Source organism: Camellia sinensis, chromosome 14 (genome assembly GCF_055761805.1).
Source record: "Camellia sinensis isolate YWXY chromosome 14, ASM5576180v1, whole genome shotgun sequence".
Taxonomy (NCBI): domain Eukaryota; kingdom Viridiplantae; phylum Streptophyta; class Magnoliopsida; order Ericales; family Theaceae; genus Camellia; species Camellia sinensis.
In genome coordinates this window covers 122,066,678-122,089,742 of record NC_138974.1, presented here as the reverse complement: position 1 = coordinate 122,089,742, position 23,065 = coordinate 122,066,678, and the positions used below count along the sequence as shown (strand labels likewise).

The following is a 23,065-nucleotide window of genomic DNA, read 5'->3' as shown; positions in this document are numbered from 1 at the left end:
AGCTCAAAATATGGCCCTTTTCAGTTAGGGCCGAAGCTTGAAACCAAAAAGAAATGAGGCTTAGAAATAGATCAAGGAAAAGGGTCAAAAGGATCAAAGTGAAACTTACCCTTGAAGATCCAAGCTTTTGTTGCTTCTTGGGTTGATTTGCAGCTTCTTTAGCCTTCAAGAATCCCTCCTTGCTGCTGGAAATGAGATGGTGGTGGTAGAGCTTGGTGGTGTAGAAGGAATGAAGGTTAATGGACTTAGGGTTTTTGAAGAATTGAAGAAGAAGAAGATGGAGTTGGCTATGGAGCTTTGAAGAAGAATTTTTCTAACCTTTGTAGAGGAGGCCATCAGCTGGTTAAAAGGGCCAAAAGGGGGTGTAAAAGGTGGGGGAAATGGAGAGGAAAACTCCCCCACAAAATATCTCCCGGATACAGAAAATATCTGGGGGATATTGCCCAACAGCTGGAAAGGGTACAGTGAGGAGAATACGGCCGGCCTCATACTTTTACAGGAGGTGGCCGGCCGGCCACACCCCCTAGCCGGCCGGCTAGGGGTCAAAAGGGTCAAGGAGCTTTTCTGGCCGGCCAGATATTGGGGAGGTAGCCCTATGTGTGTACAACACAACCATGTAATTGAAATTCCAAGAAAGTGGGCCGAAGGGGTTCAACAATGGCTCGGAAAGAGGGGGTCAAAAGGGTCAAGTTGACTTACTGGCCGGCCATGAACGTTTAGGGGCCTCTCAGGTGTGTACATCACAGATATGTGGTTGAAAGTTCAAGAAAAAAGGTCCAAGGGGTTCAACATTAGCCCGGAAGAAAGGGGTCAAAAGGGTCAGGTGACCTTAATGGCCGGCCACCAACTTTTAGTGGCCTCTCAGATGTGTAGATCACAGATATGTGGGTGAAAGTTGGCAACACTAGCTCTAAGGTATTCAACATTAGCCCGGAAGTGCGAAAAACGGGCGCCGGGAGGCTCCGGAGGAGAGATAACTGGTTGCTGCAACAATTGCTGGCCTCCCACCCTTCAGTGACCTTTCCTGTGATAAAACAGAGGTACCTGCCAAAAATGAGCGAAAACCGTTGCAAAACGAATGTTCCGGAGCCAAAACACGCAGTTCGGGGTCCCGGAAATGGGCCGTTAAGCACCGAAAATGGTATTCGACCTCGAAGTGGGTTTCTCAGCCCCCAGTGTCCCTCAAAATGGATGAAATAAGATGTATGCCAAAAATCAGAGCAATAGGAGATGGTTAAGCGGTCCCGAACCGAGGCACACGGCCTGACGGCTCCGAAAACCGGAAACCGGGCTCCGAAATGGGAAAAATGGCCTACGGCCACCAAATGTAGCCTACGGACATTGAGAGATGGTCTACAGGACCTCTCCCTCCCCTTAGGAAAAGAAACAGAGAAAACCGAGTCTGGTTCGCAAACCGAGACAAGGCACAGAAAAGGGTTCGGAAGCCCGGAGGCAGGGCTCACGGCCGTGACTCTGAAACTTCTGAACAAGCACATTATGCAATATCACCAAGTGCTCAACTGGTGACGTCTGAGTCTCAAGGTCGGTCAAAAATGGGGTGTCTACAGTGATCTTCTATTATGTAGGGCCAATATGAAAGCATTAATCTCTCAATTTCGAGCATTTTAATATGTGTTTGGCTAATTAGAGATTACCGCCTCATATGACCTACAACTGGAAAACTCTTAAATAGTCATTTGGATTTATAAGCTTTGTAAATGGTCTGTACAGCCCAAACTGGCTTCTCACAGATGGGTGGACTTAATGATGGGGGATTGAAAACTTAAGACATTATACAGAATGCTCAAACCTCGGGTTATCTTTTGATTGTATGGTCCATTGCTCGTACTTGCACTTGGAAATTTTAACACTAAGATCACTTCTGTCAAGAATTTAAATAGTCCTTTTATTTAATTAATTGTATCTTGCTTGACCATGTGACCTACACCAATGAAATTGAAGAAATCTTCTAACGTTTGTTTCTATATAACTTTTACTCATTAAACATGTCAGTTTTTGCAGTCTTGTTAATTAGAGTTGTAGCTTGTACTAAACCTAGCCAGCATTTTCACCATATTAAAGTTGTAGCTAGCATGAATGGCTGTTCATAATTTGAGTTGCTCCCCCATGGCTTTTTTTTTATTTGCTACCAGCTTTGGTATCACCTTTCCAAGACTCTAGCAGAGGATGTTGCCTGGAAGTTTGCAAAAGAGAAAGGTATTGACATGGTTGTAATAAACCCATCAGTGGTTGTTGGTCCTCTGTTACAACCAACGCTTAATTCAAGTGCTGCTGCTATCTTGGAATTAATAAATGGTAAGTATTTTTAAAATGTTTGAAATGTTTACCATCCGAAGTTCTTTGAAATGTTTTTTCCCATTCACTTTGCCTTTCTGTTTTACAGGTTCATAAACATATCCAAATGCTTCCTATGGATGAATTAATGTTAAAGATGTTGCAAATGCACACATTCAAGCATATGAAATTCCTTCAGCCAACAGAAGATATTGTTTGGTGGAGAGAATGGCACACTTCTCTGAAGTTGTAAAAATACTACATGAGCTTTACCCTTCTTTTCAACTTCCAGAAAAGTAAGTGTTTGTGATTTGTTGTTGACTTTAATTGTACCTTTATGAAGAAGTAATTGCCTTTGGAATTGAAGCTCTATTTCACAAAAAAGAAAAAAAAAAAATCTTCTTCTGCAAATGTTATCCACGTTCTTTATATTTTTACCAATTAAATTCAGACTATCTCAGCTTCATTAAGTGTCATAAAATATGGGCATATCAGGACATCCTTAGTCGACATATCTATTCTTTTGTCTTTTTCCTGTTTTTTATGTTGGCATCTCGTCGGGTTGCAATTGTTTTTATACTAGTAGATGCAGTTCCATCTACATCTAAGTCTTTAATGTGTTTTCACATGATTCTTTTTTCCTTTTTGGCTATGATGTGATTTGCATTTCATGGGATGAATATAATATAGTAGATATGGTGAATCTTTAATGAGAAAGCAGTCCTCGAGAGCAATCATTGTGGGTATCTATCATTTTAGTGAGGCGATAAATTGAAGATGCTTTGGTGCTCTCGACGATTTTTAAGACATGATGAGCAGCAACAAGACTCTATTAATATTAGTTGTTATTCTTTCTCTGATTACAACTACTACATTCGAACAAGTACTTAATTCTTTCTGCTTTCAGAAGACTTGTCCTTTTCATTTGTTGAAACAAGTTTACTAATTAATGGTAAACTTAACGTTCTTAGTGAACTCATTTATCAGGTCTAATGGTTTTGGTTTAGTAAGACCAGCCAAAAATTTGATGAGCTTTTTGTAGCCTCATTTAAATTAGGAATTTTAAAATGTGGCATGCAGTGCTTTTTAGGAGGTAATTGTTCCAATTTCCAATCATAAGGTTATTGTCATTCTTAACTAATAGTTTTTTTTATTATTATTAAATTTTATTTATTATTGTCATATTGCATTGATGTCTTTCTATAATATTTGCTGATATTCCTTCCAAATGTCATTTTTCTCATTCATTTTTACTTCTAATTTGTAAGAGGAGCTAATTTCAGTCTACTAAATTAATTAGGCCCAATAGCACAAGATTAGTGGGCCCGAATTTATCGCAAGTCCAAGATTGGTGGGCTCGGATTTATCGCCATCAAACGGGCTGAATCACTCTAAGCTTCGAAAGAGTTCGGATCCACGAACTTAGAGACTTACTCAAGTTCGGACTCGAAAGGGTTCGGATCCACGAACTTAGAGATCCGAAGCACCTGGCTTCGAACGGATTCAAACGCAATCTAGAAGTTGCTCCGTTAATGAGTCCCAGAACACTTGCAGGTTCGGAGCTTTCCGGGATCTACGCACCAGAACCATGGGCGTAATGGAGTTCGAACAAAGGACTTGATCCCGAGGACGGTGAGAGGAGATAAATTCACTCTTCGGTTAAACTAGCCTATACCCGGGTCGAGGTGGCACGACTCCGGGGGGTCCATGAGACTCGGCAATATTTAGCGGCATGATGTCCTCTGGGACTACCCCTGACCCTTTGGGATGATTGGGGATCATTGATTACGTGTGGCTAAGAAGAAGGGTTCGCCGAGAGGTTGATCTCTTCTTCGGGGTTTTCCTCATCCTCGGAGAGGTCACCTCCTCGGACAAGGTGGTTAGAGAGAATATTCCCCATGTGCCTTGCACATGGGCTCCATCCTACATCATGAGATGCCTATAAATAGCACCCACCCATAGCTTTACAAGGGATGGATTTTGGAGATTTTTAACTCTTGGGAAAGAACTAATTTCCCTTCTCCATTATCAACCTTGAGAGTGAAAGTGGGAGATCCATGGGAGAGCCTTGCCATTATTCTCTCTCTAGCCATTTTGCCTTCTTCTTCACCCAATCTCTTATCTCCATCATCTCCTTTACTCTTGTGTTCTTGAGTTGAGACTACTGAAGAATATAAGCCTCTCATCATCTTCTAGAGAATTCAAAGTTGTTCTTCAAGGATCTTCGAATTTTCTAACTACTTTCTTGAACCCTCTCCTACATTTTGGCGACTCTGCTGGGGAGGCGAATTGGTTAATGGTCTCAACGAGATCTGGAATCCACACAACTCCAACAAGGATGGCGGGAGAAGATGAAGTTCACCAACAAGGATCCTCTAATGGTGGTGATGACAGGACCATGGCTCCAGATCAACCACTTTTGCTTGAAGCCATTCAAGGACTTCAAAACACTCAGCAGGAGATTCTTACCACTCTTCAGAATCTCACTCACACCATGTTGGTGATGAGTTCTAATCTTGCACCGGCGCCAAACGGAAATCAAACTGGTGGTGGAGTTATTTCCGCCGGAGCGCAAAATCAAATCCAAGGAGAAGTAGGCCCCAATCAACCTATGGCTCATGGCAACACGGCCACAGTAACACATGCTCAAACCGCAGTAGGCGGCAGCAGTTTGCCCATGCCCGGGCTCCATGGCGTGCCAAGCCAAGATCCAATGGTGACTAGGGGAGTTTCTGGTGTAATGAATGGCGCTCTGGCGACTGTTGGTGTCCAGGAAAACATGAGGAGCATGATGGCGCAAAAGGGAGCTCTGCCCATACCAAATCTTGTTACGCCACCAGTAAATGTTACTCAAGTACCAGCCGGGCCTCCTTTGGTGCCAACAACAAATTTGCAAGCACAACCCGGTATAGCGGCACCGTGATGTGGACTCTACGGGCCTCAATTCAATATCCCATCACCAACTGGCTTGTCTATAGGCGCTAATGGTCAGTATCGTCAAATGTCCTCACCAATGATGAATCCGCAGCACCAGAATGGCCAAGTCGTCCCTAGCTAAGTCTTCGGGTCCATAAGCCAAGTTCCGGGAATACCACCGTCAAACTCTCTCCCTCAACAGTTTCTCACTCCCGCCGGCGTGCAGGCCATGTTCGATCTCGAACGAAGCAAGAGGACTTTACCCTCTTTGCCTGATCCGGATGTCAAGCCGCCTTACCCCATTGAGATGCTGAGCTGTCCATACCCTAAGGGGTATACAGTGCCGAAGTTCATCAAGTTCGATGGCAAACAAGGAAATGCTCGAGAACAAGTTGTGCGATTCATCGAGACTTTGGGTATTCATGGTTCAAACCACGTCCTCCGACTGAGAGAATTCTCTAAGTCCCTTACCGACTGAGCATATAGTTGGTATGTTAATTTGGCCCCAAACTCTATCCGAAGTTAGGAGGAAATGGTTAACAAATTCCACTCTAAGTTCTTTCAAGTGGCGGAGAAGGTGACCACACTTACGTTGTGTAAAGAAAAGCAGCAGGAAAGTGAAGTTGACTACGTCAAAAGGTTTCAGGACAAGGCCGTGGATTGCCATGAAATAGTGGAGGAGAGTTATCTGGTTCAAATCTGTCTAGAAGGGGCATTGAGCAGGTACAAAATGTTTCTAGTTAATCACAAGCTACCCACCTTCTCGGCATTAATAGAAGCAGCTCGGAACATTAGCATTCCTCAGGCTCAAGAGTCCGGATTTAAGGCCAGTTACAAGACTAGCTTCAAATCGTCTCGTGGACCTATTGTTGCTACTGCCTTTGCCCCATATACCCGAAAGTCACAAGGAGGAGGTCATAGAGGCCAGAAGAGAAAGCAATATAATGGTGAAAAGGGGAATGTTTCTTATCCATGTGGAATCGAGGAAGTGAAAGCTCTAGTTAAGGAATGGGTGGCCGACGGAGAGCTAAAATTGCCTTATGTCGAAGAAATGCCATCCAAAAAGGACTGCGAGAGCCCTGAATTTTGTGTCTACCATCGTACATTGAAACATCCGACAGAGAAGTGTTAGACTCTCAGGAAAATCTTCAGAGATAAAGTCGAGGAAGACGAATTGAGGTTCAAAAAGCAAGGGACTCAAGACATTCGAGAACAACCATATCCTCAACACCGAGACAAGGGCAAGAATGTTGCTATGATAGCTTATGAAGGCCCAATGATCGAGGCTATCGCCAATCTCGATGACGATGATTATTATCTGGACGACATCCTCGAGCCAGAGGGTGAGCAAGTTTACTATGGAAGTGTTCTCGATCCAGAGGGCAGAACATTTATGACTCATGGCGAAGATCCCTTTAATCCAGAAGGAGGAGAAAAGTACTATGGAAGAGGAGGACACCATGTTTATGTGGCATCTTATTTTGAAGAGACCGAGGAGATGGTTAACTACGAGCCTCCAAGAGTGGAAAAAGATCCGGATCACTATGCCAAAACCTTGCAAGACTGTGTAAAGTTCAAGCAATTCTTCGACCAGCTTGGACTTTCCAGGGAGGCAAGAATAGAAATCACCAAGTCTATCATCAATATAGGTGAGGCATACCATGAGGAATGCATGTCGGCCGAGGGATCTATTCCGAGGAAGGCAAAAGAACAATCTAGTGCCATTACTTTCTCCGAGACTGATCGGAAGTATCCCTTTTCTCACAACCACCCGCTTTATGTGACTACTTTTATTAACGGGGTTGAGTTTAAAAGGGCCTTTCTGGACAGTGGAGCCTCTATCAACATTATGACTCGTGCTACCCTAGAAAAGGCCGAAATTCCTGAAGAGCGCATTGTGAAGCAGCTGATAGTCATCACTGGCTTCGGTGGAGAAAGGAGAGTTACTATCGGATGTGTGACAGTTGATTTAGCCGTCGGAGAAATTCGCTCGACCACCAAGTTCCATATTATCGATTCCGAGGAAAATTATCACATCATTCTGGGGAGGACCTGGATACATAGATATGGGGCTATACCATCAAGTTATCATCAGTGTGTTAAGGCTAAATGGGAAAAGAAGACGGTGACAATTCAGGCTACAGAAAGGCCTTTCGAGACCCATGAAGCTCATTATTCTGATGCCATCTACTTCATCGAACTGGCTGTCGAAGAAGTTCCCACCACCTCTAAGCCTCGGGGGGTCAAAATTCCTCGTTGGGAAGATATCAAAGATGACAAGGAGCCAAGGGCAGAATCAAGTAAACGGGCGATCTCTAGACCAGAAAGTCTGCCTATTCCTCGGAAGGTGATGAAAGTCCGAGAAGGGGGCAAGATGGTGTACTATTTATGAAGGTGCGGGGAGTCGATTTCTTCAGTCACCGACTCCGAGTCAAAAGAAGAGCCTCCTGACAATGACATAGTGATAAAGCCTGAAGTGGCTCCAGAATGCATGCAATATGGGCCTCAGCCTCAGCCCGAACAACTTATTGAAATAGATCTGAGTGATGGACAAGATGCTCCAAGGCCGATATTCATAAGTTCGAGCCTTAGCCTAGAGAAGCAGAACAGTTGTTAAAATTGATAAGTCGGTACTCAGATGTGTTTGCATGGTCATATAAAGAAATGCCCAGACTAGATCCTGACCTAGTCTCCCATCATCTTGATGTGTTCCGAAACTCCAAGCCAATTAAGCAAGTTGCTCGAAAATATTATCCAGATCTCGAAGAGAAGATAAAGGAGGAGATTGAAAAACTTCAACAGGCTGGTTTCATCCGGCCAATACAGTACCCCACGTGGTTGGCAAACATAGTGCCAGTAAAGAAGAAGAATAGTCAAATCAGAGTATGTGTAGACTTTCGAGATTTGAACAAATCTTGCCCGAAGGATGAATTCCCTCTTCCTCACATCGACACTCTCGTGGATGCCACCTCGGGACACCAGATGTTCTCATTCATGGATGGATTCAGTGGATACAATCAGATTAAGATGGCTGAAGAGGACGCAGAAAAGACTGCTTTTAGAACACCTCTCGGAAACTTCTTCTATACAGTCATGCCTTTCGGACTCAAGAATGCCGGAGCAACTTACCAAAGGGCTATGACTGCAATTTTTCATGACATGATCCATCATGAGGTGGAAGATTATGTTAATGATCTAGTGGTGAAATTCAAGAAAGAAGAGGACCATCTCCGAGACCTTGAGAAAGTATTCAAGAGATGCCAAAAATTCAAAATGAGGATGAATCCTCTTAAATGTGCTTTCGAGGTGACGGCTGGGAAGTTCCTCAGGTTTCTTGTACACAGACAAGGTATCGAGGCAGATGAAGACAAGGTCAAATCTATCAGAGCAATGCCTTCCCCGCATTCTCAGAAGGAGTTAAAGAAGTTCCTCAGGAAGGTGTCTTATATTCGGAGGTTTATCCCAGCACTTGCAGAGATCTCTGCCCCTTTCGGCTCATTGTTAAAAGGAGATGCCAAGTTCGAGTGGAACCAGGAGCACGAAAAGGCCTTCAAGAGAATCAAGGCGGCCTTGACCTCGCCTCTGTAGACACCCCATTTTTGACTGTCCTCAAGACTTGGACGTCACTGTTTGAACACACGGTGATTATCTATGTTTGTGCTCGTTTGGAGTTTTCGGAGGCCTCGGCTCGCGCGCCTTGTCTCAGAATCTCCGAACTTGACCGTTTAGTGTCTGGTTTTGCACCAAACACTTGCATCTTGCCTTTGAGAGGCAGGGTAGGGTTTGTAGACCATCCCTACCAACCACCGACAGTGGCTAGATGCCACCGGCTGGTGTCTACTGTCACCGGCAATGTAGTTTGCCGGCCGGCACATTTTGTTGCCGGTCAGCACTTTTTTGTGCCGGTCGGCACTCTTTTTGGCCAAGATGGCATTTTTGGCCGGCCGATTGCTGTTCATCTGCTTTTGTAGATATTTTTAGACAGCTGTCTTGCTTTTGCTCCCCTCCATACACGTGTATGGAGGGATCTCCCTCTTGCAAAGCTTGTCTTGTAAGCTTTACAAGAGATATAGGGATAGAGGCTCTCAAAAAGCAAAAAAAGGAGAGAGATTAGACATTTTAGAGAGAAAAAAAGACAGAGAGAAGCTCTGGTTTTAGGGTTTGAGTTACATATATTTTCTATCTCTCTTTCCCTCTCATTTGTTCACTAGGTGCTTTGTGTCTTACTATTGCACACAAACACCTAGTGTTTCACCTTCCTCTTGGAGTTGAGGTTCTAAAGAGTTTGTTTGGAAGTTTTGGTGTTGGATTCAAGTTCAAGGAGGCCATTGGAGCACCATTTGTGAAGAGGTCATCAAGGGTGAGAATCTAGTCCCATTTTCCCCCATTTTTGCATTGATTTTATACCTATCTTAGAGCTGTTTTTGTGATTATTGTATAACATAAAAAAGTTCTATTTTTAGGCCCTCTTTATTGTTTATTAAGAGTGTTTTGTTGTTTGAGGGTTGTTGACCACCCTTAGGCCTCAAAAGGCCTCATTTTGAGCCATTTTGTGTTAGCTCCGGGATTTTGGTGTTGAGGTCTCTTCACCACTGAAATCTTGAGGGATTTCAGTGGTGAAGATGATGCTTTGAAGTCCCAAGAAGGAGAGGGCCACCCCCTCTCCTTGTTGTCCTTGAAAAGGACATATTTTGGCCTCTTAAGGAAGCCTATGCTTGAGTGTGTGTTGAGCATGTTTGGTTTGTTTTTCATGCTTATATATCCATAATATAACATGATTTCAAGTTGGTTTTGGAACTCCATGCATGCTTAGCATAGTTGCCATGTAATGCCTTGTTTATGCCTTAATGTGCCTTAGGTTGTTAGCCTTTGTTGGAGCATGTTTTAGGCTTAGTCTTGTGAAGATTATGTGCTTATCTTGCCATGTTCTAGGTCTGTCCATAAGTGTTTGGGTCGATTTTAGCATGCATTATATAGCTCCTTTGTATTTGGGCTTGTTGGCCTTGAGTATGTGCATGTGTAGCATGCCATCTTTGCATTGTTTTGGTGATTTGGGATCATTCTACATGCCATTTCAGTCCCATTTCCATGCTTGTTTGGTTGCCTTGCATGCCTCTTTAATGCCTCATAAGCTTGTGTAGCAATGCTCCATGTTTGGGTACTTATTCATGCTTTTGTTTTGAGTCATTTGAATGCCATTTAAGTGATTCTTGAGGTTGTTTTAGCATGATTTTCAGAGCTTATGTTGCATGCTAATTGATCATGTTCGTCCCTTTCAAGTGTGCTTGAAGGTTGTCTAATTTGTGCCTAAGTGTTGGTCCATTTGTGCATATGTGTGTGCATGCCATTTAGTCCTCACTCTTTAGCACTTTGGCTACTGTTTTAGGCCTTATTAGAGCTGCCTAATTCATGTATAAGACCATCTTAGCATTAGTTTGCATTGTCATACGTATGCTTGCATGCTTGCGTAAGTTCATTGCTATGCCATGTTGCATCCATAGCTTGTATGCCTAGGTTGCATTGCATCTTGCATGCATTCCTTGTCCCTTGACTTGGGTGATAGGGATTGGGAGTTTTGTTTGATTGGCTTGCATACATTTGAAATCAAAGTTGCATACTTGGTTCTTTGGGCCATCATGCATGGAAATGCGTGATTGGTGGTCCGAGAACCGAGGCACATGTCCCTTTGAGTCATTACAATGATAAGAGACATGGTTGGTGCATACATGCTTTGAATTGTGCTGCCATGCTTTGCCTTGCCCTCTGTTGCTGTGAGTTGCAGGTTCTGCAGGAATACTCTGCCGACCGGCAGTGTAATGTGCCGACCGGCAACAATTTCTCTGCCGACAGATTCAATTTTGTGCCGATGGCCATACCACACTGCCGGTGGAAATCTCAATCAGCCGGTGGTGATCCTCTCTGTCCAAGGGATCAGTCCTGAGGCTTTGACAGCCTCCAGAGGAGGAAAGGAAGGAAAACAGAGGCAGCCCATGCATGGTGGCGCGCTTCCCGAGGCGTTTTCCTGTTTTAATTAATTTATTTAATTTGTTAATTAAATTAGTTAATTTGTAGTATTAATTAGCTTGCGTAGTTAATTAATTTGTAATATTTATTCGGTCCCTCCGAGCGAGGGCAAATCTGTAATAAGTGTGTGTGGGTGGGTGTGTATGTCTCCCAATCCCCACTTCTTTCTTCCCTTTTACTTACCTGCTTTAATGGTTAGTATTAGGGCACGTTTAATTTAGCATACCTTATGCTATGCATGCGTGCATCCATGCATTCGTATTACATGCATTAGGCTCGGTACATCACGCTAACTGCATCAGTACTTCAATTCCCAAACTGAATACGTGATAATTGTGCATTTTCACATGACATGTTTAGGATAGCCGAGCCTATTCTAGCAACATTTTGTATGCGATGCATTAGGCACTTAACATGGACTTGGATCATGCATGTTTGCTAACAAGTTCTTTGTTTTGGCATGGAGTACTATGTAAGTATTTCCGCTTTAGCATATCGCATGAGTGTGAATATTGCCATGACAGCATGCTTAACATGTGGCTAGATGCTTATGTGTTAAACTATTTTGAATGGCTGTGGGTGGAGGCTGGATTGTTTGAGTTGGAAAAACTCGTTGAAATCCGTATTTTAGCCTACTTGCGAGTAGCAAATTCCAAAGCATTTTCAAACCGAACGGATATGCAATGTTTATTTCCAAATTAGGCAATCTAGTCTATACTTGTTTGCTGCGCGTATAACATAGTAATTCTAGGCTAATAAATGGAATAAGAACACATAAAGATTTCAAAAACGGATATCACGGTTAGTAGAGGCCGGTCTTCGGACCGGGCGAAAGGGGGTGCTCATAGCTGACCTTCCCTGATCGTACCCAAGCTCCCGAGCCGAGACAACTCCGGTGATGACGGACATGTGGCCTTCGGCACCGAGTCAGGGTTTCCTAAATTCTCCCAAAATAAAATATTTAGGTGGCGACTCTGTATCTGGCAAAGCAGTCCATGTTTGGCACTACTTTTTCAAAAATCAGTTTCTCAAAACGATTTGCCAGATTTGGACTCTTTGGTTCAGATTAAGAACCGTGACACAAGTCGAGTCCGAACTGTAGTAACCCCAAATGAACAGAACGGGACTCACCCTCCCGGGGCGTTCGGGGGACGTCTACAGTTTCTAGCGACTCTGCTGGGGATTTTAGAGAGCTTGACTCGAACTCGTGATATCCTGTTTTGATTTCATTTATGTGTTTCTTTGCATTGCATGTGCATTGGTGCGCCTAGGACACCGTGTTTGCCATCTGCCATTCCTGAACGGTTTGCCGGAGGCTTGTCTTGTCAAGGCATGACCATAAGGCTGACCGGTAATGGGCTCTGACAGTATGGGAACACAAACCCCAGTTTTACCGGGGCACCCTTTTTGACCATTCGACCTAGTGCATATTCGGATCCATAGTGACCATTCCGAGTTAGGACAGGTTGCTTACCCGATACTAAGTTGTTTGAAAACCGCTGTGTGCGTAGTGAAACCCTAGTTCCTGACAAAATAGGACAGGGAAACCTTACCCCAACATAGGGGTGTTTTGTTCTCTTTGCTTGCTATGTGCTTTTAGAGTGTATCTCTACAGGAACGCATATACCAGTTTGCGAGTTTGAGTATCGGGCCCGAGGGCACCAGAATCAGTATTGTTGAGAATCAGTTATCGAGAATCAGTTATCCGCGGGTATCAAATTCAATATTTTGGGAACAGAAATCTGGGGAACAGTAATCAGTAGTAGAGTACAGTCGTCTGGCTACGCCCGTGTTTGATCAGTTTGGACTGAAAAGCTGTCTGTTTTTCTTTCAGTTCAGAGAGTTGCAGAGTTGATACAGAATAGCCAGTGTCTCCCCTTGCTGAGGCAGGGTTTATGGCGGCACAAAGTTCAGAAGAAATTGTGGTTATGGCAGCTGCATCGGAGCAGGGGACCGCTCCACAGAGTGAGGCCAGCATCAGTATGTCATATCCGCCCAGGTCGCCCGTTGTGCACCCGGTTTGGGCTCCCCAGTTATACCAGGCTCGTGAGCCCACCACCTTCGAATTGATGGGGATGATAGGGGACCTCCAAAGGTCTATGGCGGACCTCGCCTATGGAATGTCGGCTCCACCGCCAGCGGCATCGTATGCCGGGAATTTCGTACCACAGGAGCCCCTGCTGCTGGGGCGGATTGTAATAGAGCTCAGCCAGCCAGAGGTGGCTTCCAGCTACAGCCGCGACATGCCAACATCAACCCCGACCCTTGATCAGGCTGAGGCCAGAGGAAAAGACAAGGCAAAGGTAGACGCCGACCCTATTGAACAACTACTGTGGGCAGTCGAGGCTCTGAAAGTCAGGGGGATGAACAAGCAACAAACATCTGCGATAGTGACCAAAGCTGTAGATGATGCTTTACCCGCTCCAATCAAAGGCAGTTCAAGCCAGGCAGAAAATCGGGATGGGCCCCGTCATGCCCAAACAATTCCAGTAGTTCCCAACCCTGCACCGGGGAAGGTTCAAAAAGCCAAGGCAGCGCCAGCTGATCCTTTCGCCAGCGCATCTGGCAAGAATCCTCAAACTGCAAAGTACCCGCCCCGAGGGCGCAGGGTCTTTCACGACCTCCACATGCCTTTGTCTAGGGCATTGTTGATATTGGCGGAGAACGGGCATCTTAAGCCTTTGGAGCCCCGGCCACTCCCGAAGAATCTCCCCACCACTCATGATGCTACCTCGTACTGCGCGTACCATCAACAGTCAGGTCACAGTACCGATGGATGTTCCCGCCTTCGTCATGAAGTGCAGGATTTGATTGATAACAAGGTTATCCTACCACCCACCTCAGGCAAGCCCGTCACCACTCAGTTGTTGGATTTCGAGCGCTCAGATACTGCGAGTATGTAAAACGAACCGCCTGAGGGCAACATTTGGTGTATTTTGGATGAAGCGTCTGGCACGCATTTTTGAGCATCGGTGAAACCGAGTTTTGTAAATCCTGGCTTGGATATCGAGTCAGTCTTTTGTTTTGAGTATGTCTCTTTGTCTTGAGTCAGTCTTTTTTTTGCTTAAAGGGTCTATCTGGTTGTATCGAGTCAGTCCCCATTGTATATAATACCAGGTGATTCTGGGGTTGTTGTCCCGAACACCATTTTATTTTGTAATTATTATCTGTTTTTGTTTTGAGTCTGTTTCTGCCAAGGGGCCAGTTGCACCAACAGAGCCGATTGAAACAGCTGTTGCTATCTCAAACTTCATGCTTGCTTTCAGCATAAGTGCCAGAGAATTTGATTGGGCTGACAGTACATCCTGCTTGCTCTCCTGTGTGCCCAAACTCATTGCAATAACCTAAGTTTTCCATAAAAACAACCTTTTTCAACACTGCGGTGATGAAAACGAAGAGGAAGGAATTCCTCGGCTTTTGCGAAATTTTGATCATTTCGAGAGAAAGAGAGGCGTGCTAAGCCTTTTTATGAATGAAATCATGCTTGTCAGCGTGAGTACTGGGAAGGATCCTGGCCTGATCCAGATTGGTTCCACACTGTCTTCGGCGCAAGCGATTTGTCGCTTTCTTAAAAACTTTCAAAAACAAATGTTTTACGCAGCCCTGCGAAGACCTGTGTGGAATCGCTCTTGAGATTGCGCAGCCTAGGATCGCTCTCAGCCTCAAGATTCAACTTATTTGTTTTCCGACTTTGAACCCATTCAGAACGTTCAGAAAGTTCAACGGACAAGCGCCATGAAAGGTCTGTATGGCCAGTTTTGAAGCAGCCCTCGAGCAAGAGGCACCAAAGCCGAATCAGAAGGAGTAGATCTCACCGGAAGAAGCTCGTGGAGCAACCGGGATGGATTCTCCGCAAATCAGTGCAACAGCCGTTCTTCTAGACACAGAAAGGCTTCAATTTCAAAAACCATTTGGCATGGACTTGCTACACTTTTACCCTTTGAGAGGCTCGCTGGGCCGAAAACCCGGAAGGGCGACCCAGGCAAAAGTTAGAGCAAGAGCAAAAAAAAGAAGCAGAAAAAAGCAAAAAAAAAAGAAGCAAAGAAAAGACAAAAAAAATGCAAAAAAGAAATGAAAAAGAAATGAAAAAGAAATAGAAAATGAAAAGAAGCTTGCAAGGTCGAAAACCCGCATTGGGCGCCTTGGCAAAAGTAAGAGCCAAACAAAGTGAAGGTTAAAATACCTGAGTGTACCTTAACCGGAACTACGTAAGGCTTGATTCCCATGTTTGGGATACGTAGGCAACTTCATCATGAAGTCCAGCCCCCAACGCTTTCATAGCGTCTCAGTCCATGCAATGGTTTCGATTTCATCCCAAAGTCCAGTGGCCAACACCCTTTAAGGTGATTGTGTCCATATATGTGTTGTGACCGTCTTCGTCATCGCTGTGTCCAAGAACTCGACCACCGCCAATGAAGATTGTCTGTGGATTGCTGCGGCACCATCCCAAACAAGGGGCAACTTTCCGTTGCCACGAGCCGCCGTGAGCCGCCATTCAAACTAGGGGCAACTTTCCGTTGCCTCCCACCCCCCCTTTAAACCAGGGGCAATTTTTCATTGCCTCCGATCTGAGGTTGCGCATCTCGAAGAGTAAGTTTCATGCTCGTCGAGCATCAGCTGTTTGAAAAAAATAGTTTTTGAAAATTTTTACTGAGGTTGACTATTTTCTCGAAAACTATTTCATTTTCCAAAACTGGACCATTGTCTTGGACCCAAAAAGGAAAATTTTCAGTGTTTACAGCCTGACTTGCACGGTTTTCAAATCAAAAATCGAACAAGTACGTTAATCCGACTCTCGTTTTGATCAAAACCGTTTTAGTAAAAAGCAAAAACGAAAAAATGGTTAAAATGATGAACTAGGGGCACAGTTGAGCCAGGCGTTCTGTCTTTCCCCCGTCACCGACGTACTTGCCAGAAGAGCACTCTGCCCGCCAGAAGAAATAGCTGTGAGCTAACGGCATCGGGCGTGAACCCGCAACTTCCTGTTTATTCATCAGTCACCCCAGGGAGGGATGGAAAATGAGAGATTGAAGAATAGAGAGGTGTAAGTTGAGAGAAAAGTGAGGAAAAGGGTTTTGAAAGAAAATCCGAGCTTGAGAGTCGAGTGATGTGAGGATCACAAATCAGAAAGGGTGGGAAACAATACCCAGATTGAACTGGCTCCTCGTGGTCCGAGGTCCCCCATCTTCGCTAAAGCGTCTGTGTGTCGTGTCCTTTTGATTTGGCGGTCTCATCTTTTGTTTTTAGTCTTTCCCGAGCGTGTCTCGTTGTGTTTAGGTCGTGTACCTCCTTTGTTTGAGTCCTCCCCGCTGTGTTCAGTTGTAGGCTCGATATCCCGGTTTGAAAAACCCTCATTCGATTTCAAAAATCGCTTGTGATCAGAATGTTGTGCCATTCTCTACATTTGAACGCGTTTCGACTCCAACCGGTTCCATCTTTGAGGTCCGTCCTGTCAGATTGGGCTGTTTGTTTGAGAATTGCCGTGTGCAGAATGAATCGAATGTTGTGTTATAGGCTGTATGCAGATTAATCCCCAGTAGAGCAAGGGCTGTGTGTCCAGAATCAGGCAGTGGGTTGCTTGGGTGTATTTTGCTGTTGGCTGTTTAAGTTATCTGATTATTACAGTGCAAGTGTTCAATTTTCAGACAACCAATCAATTTCATTTACATTGAGGTGTAACATGATGAGATGCGATGCAATGCATTAAATGTGTAAATGTAAACACTTTTTCAGATGAAAAGTCCGTTTCATTTCATAATCTTTTTCAAATGTACAAGTTTTGGAAACAAAAATCTGCCTGCAGCAGTACAAGGTAATCTATCTACCAACAAAAAAGAAAAGTACAAGAAAGAAAAGATAGCAAAAATCAGCATCTATGTCCAGCGACTCCGGGGGGCCGTCAGTCCGTCCTAGTCCTCTTCCTGGATGAGGGTCCAGGAGCATCATCAGCGTCGTCATCGGAGCCCGAGCTAGAACCGTCTCTGGTCTCCTCCTCCGATGACTCGGCCTCCGCCTCTGACTCCTCGTCGTCATCGTCGTCCGGGACTGGAGCTCGCGAGCTGCTCCCGACGTGAGTACGCCCTCCCCTGGTACGGGGAAATATCCTGCCCTCCTCATCTCTCCCCCGAGCAGGGACAAAAGGCCCAGCTGGAGCACCTCCTGCCATGGGAATCTAGAAAGGAGGCTGAAAAAGTACACAAAAAGGGAAATGCATCAGTATACTGTGAACAGTTTAAAGGTGCAGAATGCAGTGTATGAATACAGTAAGAGTGCCGTGAGCAGTTTAGCAATGCAGAATGCAGTGTATGAATACAGTGTAGGAATGCCGTGAGCAGTCTATCAGTGCAGAATGCAGTATATGAGTACAGTATGAGAATGCCGCGAGCAGTTTATCAGTACAGAGTACGGTGCAGAATGCAGTGTATGCAGTGTGTCAGATACTGTGAGATCAGTGGATCAGGTGTCACGCCATGCATCAGATTATGTGAAGCAGTGTATAAGTGGTTTGAGGCCAATGTCAGAAGAACATACCGGTATGCTGTAGACGGCTAGGAGGTCAAATGTCCGCTGGAGCATCCCCATCATCGAGGCATTCATCGCCAACGACTGACGGGTGTACCCCGAAGAAGCCTGCAAAAGTATCAGACGCATCAATATTCTGTGGAATATCAAGTAAACTGAATTGAATAACTGTACAAAATGCAGTAGAACATACCGGCGGTAAGTCGGGGACGTCAATGAACTCATGACCAGCCGGTGGAGGGGCGAAGGGGATCTGATAGGTCGACCCACCCTGCCCCTGGAAAGTCAGTACAGCAGGCAGGGCAGGCCAGCCAGCTCCCCGTCATCCCTGCTCTCCACCCCTACCACGGACCCGGGCCCTCCTCGAAGATCCAGCCCCTGCTCCCGCTCCGGCCCCAGCCGCCGATGCTACAGCCCTGGCCCCCTCTGCTCGACGACCACTCAGGGGGCGCATCAGGTACGTCCGCACGTACTCCTGATAGTCGTCGGTGCCTCGGAAGCCGGCCTCCTCCTAGCCGATGGAGTAATCATCTAGCTGCTCAGTAGTGAGCCCCTCGGTCTCCCTCATGTCTGCAGGAGGGGGAACCGGGACTATCTGCTCAGGTAACCCTAGGGTCTGGCGTAGAAAACGCTCCCCCAGGTACCAAGCCCGACAGACCGGGCCCTCAAGCAGAATCCGGAAACGCGAGGTCTCCTCCGCGCCAGGGAACCGACCCCGCATCGCCGCCGGCATGGGAGCCCACGGCCGCCATGTGATCTGAAAATGGCAGACAGTTTGTTATCTACTGTTATTGAAATATACAGTTGGAAAGCGAAGCTTAAATGAACTGAAAGTAAAGCATACCTCCGCGGGGGTGATGGTGTCGAAATATCGGCGGAAGAAGCCGAACGTCTCCCGTGGTCGCCGGGTGCATCTCCCGTCGAAGCGACTCGAAAAGGGGACGGCCAGGGGAGTCTCCGAAACTGGCACGGGGGCAAGCCTAGGAAAGTAGGCGTAAACCCACAGCTGCAAAACAGATGTCAGTGTGACTATAAAAAAAAACAGAATATGCAGAATAAAGCAGGAATGGCAGAGCCGTGTTTTGTATTGTGTACAGTGTACAGTGTGAGCAGTGTACAGTCAGTGTAAAGCAGAATGTATGCGTGTGCCGTGTGTACAGTATACAGCAAGTATAAAGCAGACCACAGTGTGTGCAGTGTACAGAGTACAGAGAATATCGGACAGAAATGAAAAGCGGAGAAGAAGTATACCTCCCAAGCCCGCCAGTAGCCTCCGAGGAGCTGGCCGCTGCCGCGAGAAGCCGAGCTCATGTACCCATAGAGAGTGGCCAGAGCAACGCCACCCCAGTCATAGTGCAAGATGTCCCGGACGTCCACCAGTGCGCTGAGAAGACAGAGAGGCACGGTGTTCGCCCGGTCGGCGAAGATGGTAGTCCCGAACAGGAACATGAGGAAGCTGCGAGCATACCTCTCCTCGTCCTCCGGGGTCATCTGCGCCTCCTCCTCCAATGCGGGCTGGACCCGAAACTGTACCTCGAACCAGGAATACCGCACAAAACCTGGACGAGCTAGTGGCGGCGCCTCCCCCAGCAGATAAACCTGAGCGGCGGTCCACTCATCCATGTCGGTGTCGAAGGGGATCGGATCACCCCCTACCCCGATGCCTGTGAGCATCGAGAAGTCATAAGGGGTCATCGTCATGTCCCCTGCAGCAGAAAAGTGGAAAGAATCGGTGGTGTCCCACCACCTCTCCGCCAAAGCAGCAAGAAGAGGTCTGCATGTGGACAACCTAGAGAGCCCTCGGCAGAAGGTGCCGAAGCCCGCCCGGTCCACGATGCGTTGGACCGCATCAGGGAGCTCATCATACCACTCCCGTGCACCAGTATTCCCATACTCGCGAATGGTATGGGAACCCTCCTGCAAACAGAAAATGACAATTGCAAGACAACATTCAAAATGCAGTTTTGAAAGGACAGATATGGCATGTATGCAAGTTTGTCAGATTCAGGCAAATACCGGGTGCCGGTGTGCTTACAGTAAAATACGTGTGCTGTGTCAGCGTGTTTGGGTGTTTCAGAACAGATGTAGCATGTGTGCAAATCTAACAGATTCAGACAAATACTGGGTGCTAGTGTGTATGCAGTGAAATACAGTGAGCGCAGTGTGTTTGAATGGTTCAGGGCTAGTGTAGTGTGTGTGCATGTGTCAGTCTCAAACAGATATCAGTTGTATGTATGTTTACAGTCAACTACAGTCTACAGCATATCAGTTTTCAAGTAGTTAAAGAGTACAACTAACTACGATAGTTTTTGTATCCTACATTGCGAAAAGTAAAGCAGAAGATGAAGAGTTACCTCGGAAGTGCCGAATGAAAGGTGGGAGGTAGGCTCACGCAGCAGTAGCTCAGGCGCCACATGCCTCTCGAAGCTCCGGAACTGACGCAGGCCGTCTGGGGGCAGAACATGGATCGCCGGCCGGTAGGTCGCCGGGTCGAACGGGCGCTCGCTCAGTGGTAAGAGCTCGACCCCAGGATCCATCTCGTGGTCCGGGGGAGTCCCGCCACGTGGAATGTCGTCCGCCATGTAGAGAATGATGTGAAAATGGCCCGGAAAAGGAAAACCGAGCCAGAATACGAAGAGTCAACTGAAAAGTCAACTCCCGAGAGGGTCGGAAATGGCCGGGAAGACCAGAATGTGAAAAGGCACAGGAATGAAGAGGGAAACAAGGGGAACAAACCCCGAAAAGGCGAGAACGCCAAACGAGGCACCGAAACGAGAATGTGATCGGTGGAAAATGTCCGAAACGCGAAGAGAATCGCGAATCCGACGATGAAACGGGCGTAGAACGCGAAGAAACAGGCGAAAAAGGAGAGAGAAGTACTCTAGAGAGAGAGGGCAAGAGATTTCGGCGGTGGAGAAGTGAGGAAATAGGGCATGAAGCCCTATTTTATAACACCCAAGGTGAAAAGTCAAAACTGCCCCGCACCAGCAACTGTTTGCCGGTCGGCAATGTTTTGTGCCGGCCGGCACTTTTGTGTGCCGATGGAATTATTTTTATGCCGGTGGCCAGCCGGTGGCCTCCCCTTTCGGCCGGTGGGGTTCCCACAGTCTTGTTTAGGCCATATGAGGAGTTTGTGGTCTTCATAGCTCAAGAAAGTGCAAGAAAGTGCATCTCCGATGCTCAACCGGCCTCCGTTCTGACCGCGGGCCGTGTCTCCAGTGCGTGGCACTCGAATTCTTGCAAGGTGTATCCTTTTTGTATCCTTTTAAATTCAAAAGTTGCCCCATGTGTGTTGCACGAGTTCATCACACTACTTCGGTGCATTACATCGCACTGTCATGCGCCACACATTTGCATTGTTATGCACGTGTTACATGCGTCGCAACACGCACCCCTTTGCATTGTCGTGCACATTTCTCATGCATCATCATTGCATTTCCATTCCATGCATTGTCATGCATTCTGGAATACGTGCGTTGTTGCGCATTTAAGCCTGTTTACATTCCGTGTGGCATGCGTGTCACACTTGTCGTCGCACTGTTTTGTGCATTTCAAACCGTCGCACTGTTTTGTGCATTTCGAACCGTCGCGCTGTTTTGTGCATTTCAAACCATCGCACTGTTTTGTGCATTTCAAATCTCGCGCTGTTCTGCGCATTGCACTGTTTTGTGCATTTCAAATCTCATGCTGTTCTGCGCATCGCACTGTTTTGTGCATTCCATTTCGCGCTATTTTGCGCATCTCATTGCATTTTGCATGCATTCCATCGCACTGTCCTGTGCACTCGCGTTGCCTAACGCATAGCGCTATTTTGCGCATCATACCATCATGCAATACCGCGGTCTGGCGAGACCTTAAACACGCACGGTCTGGCGAGACCTTAAACACGTACGGTCTAGGAGACCTTAAATCCTTGGGAGGTGCGAAACCTCCGGTGCATTGATGTGCACGTTTTTTTTTTTTATTTTATTTATTTATTTTTATTTGGCATATAAGTCCATTTGCATCAACTTACATTCCATACGGCATGCGTGCCTCATTCTTGCATTGTCATGCATATTGCTAACAATATTGTACCTGTTAAGTTTGTTTTCTTTGCAGGAACGATATTGTATGTACGGTTCATTCGAGGCTGGAGCGACCAGACGAACCGGACAGGTATTTCACGGTCTGGCGAGACCTTAAACACGCACGGTCTGGCGAGACCTTAAACACGCATGGTCTGGCGAGACCTTAAACACGTACGGTCTAGGAGACCTTAAATCCTTGGAAGGTGTAAAACCTTTAGTGTTCGCGTTGCCGTACACTTCGAAAGCCGCGTGTTGTCGCGCATTCCATGCAACATGCATTTCATGCATCATTTGCATTTCAAAAACAACAAAACATGCATTGTCATGCATACATTTTGCATTCCGGTCTAGGAGACCTTAAATCCTCTAAAGGTGCAATTCCTTTGGTGTTTGTCGTGCCCGAACGACTTTCGGTGGTCTGGTAAAGCCACCTGCCTATGCTTGCGATGAGTTCCTAGAAGACCAACTGGGACGGTGGAAACTAGAGTTCGAATGGCTTATGCCTAGAACACAAAGGTTCGGGAGTTCCGAGACTAAAGTCTGGTTCAAATACCCAGAGGTTTACCCTCGGCTTGAAATCTGTATGGAAGCCCCATAGGTTGAGGCGGCATGTCTACGCCTCAATTCTGGATACTGAACCAACCTAGTATGTCACCCTGTTGGTAAGATAGGGAAAGTTGCAATCATAGTCATTGCATCATAGTGCATTGTCATGCATTTCCATTGTAGCTTGCATGCATCCATTGCATTTCCCCCAGTAGGTCGCATTGCACTGCATTGTCATGCATGTTGTAAATATCCATTCCATTGCATATTTGTAGATATTGCATTGTAGCTTGCATGCATTCATTGCATCACCTTCCATCCATGGCTTGCGCCTTTCCAGGTTGAGCTTGGTCTGGTATGTGCCCTTACTTTTCATGTTAAAACATAGTTCTGCATGTGTATCGCGTCGATTCCACGCTGATATGTTGGTTGAGGGTTGCGGCACCTTTTCTGTGTTACACATGGCTCGTATGTGTACATGCCTTTCCCAGGCAAGATTTGGTTTGGCTTGCGTGCCATATCCATTGTATCCATATCCATTCCATTGCATATTTGTAGATATTGCATTGTAGCTTGCATGCATTCATTGCATCACCTTCCATCCATGGCTTGCGCCTTTCCAGGTTGAGCTTGGTCTGGTATGTGCCCTTACTTTTCATGTTAAAACACAGTTCTGCATGTGTATCGCGCCG

General features: G+C 46.1%; 1 long non-coding RNA gene across 1 annotated transcript in view; it reads left to right on the top strand.

Moving 5' to 3' along the window:
- Window positions 1-2,404: 2,404 nt before the first annotated feature.
- LOC145808018 (uncharacterized) overlaps window positions 2,405-23,065 on the top strand; it is a 32,184-nt gene continuing 11,523 nt past the window's right edge. The window contains exon 1 of the long non-coding RNA XR_014351491.1: window positions 2,405-2,591. This is a non-coding gene — a long non-coding RNA (uncharacterized LOC145808018). The remainder of the gene's footprint in view (window positions 2,592-23,065) is intronic.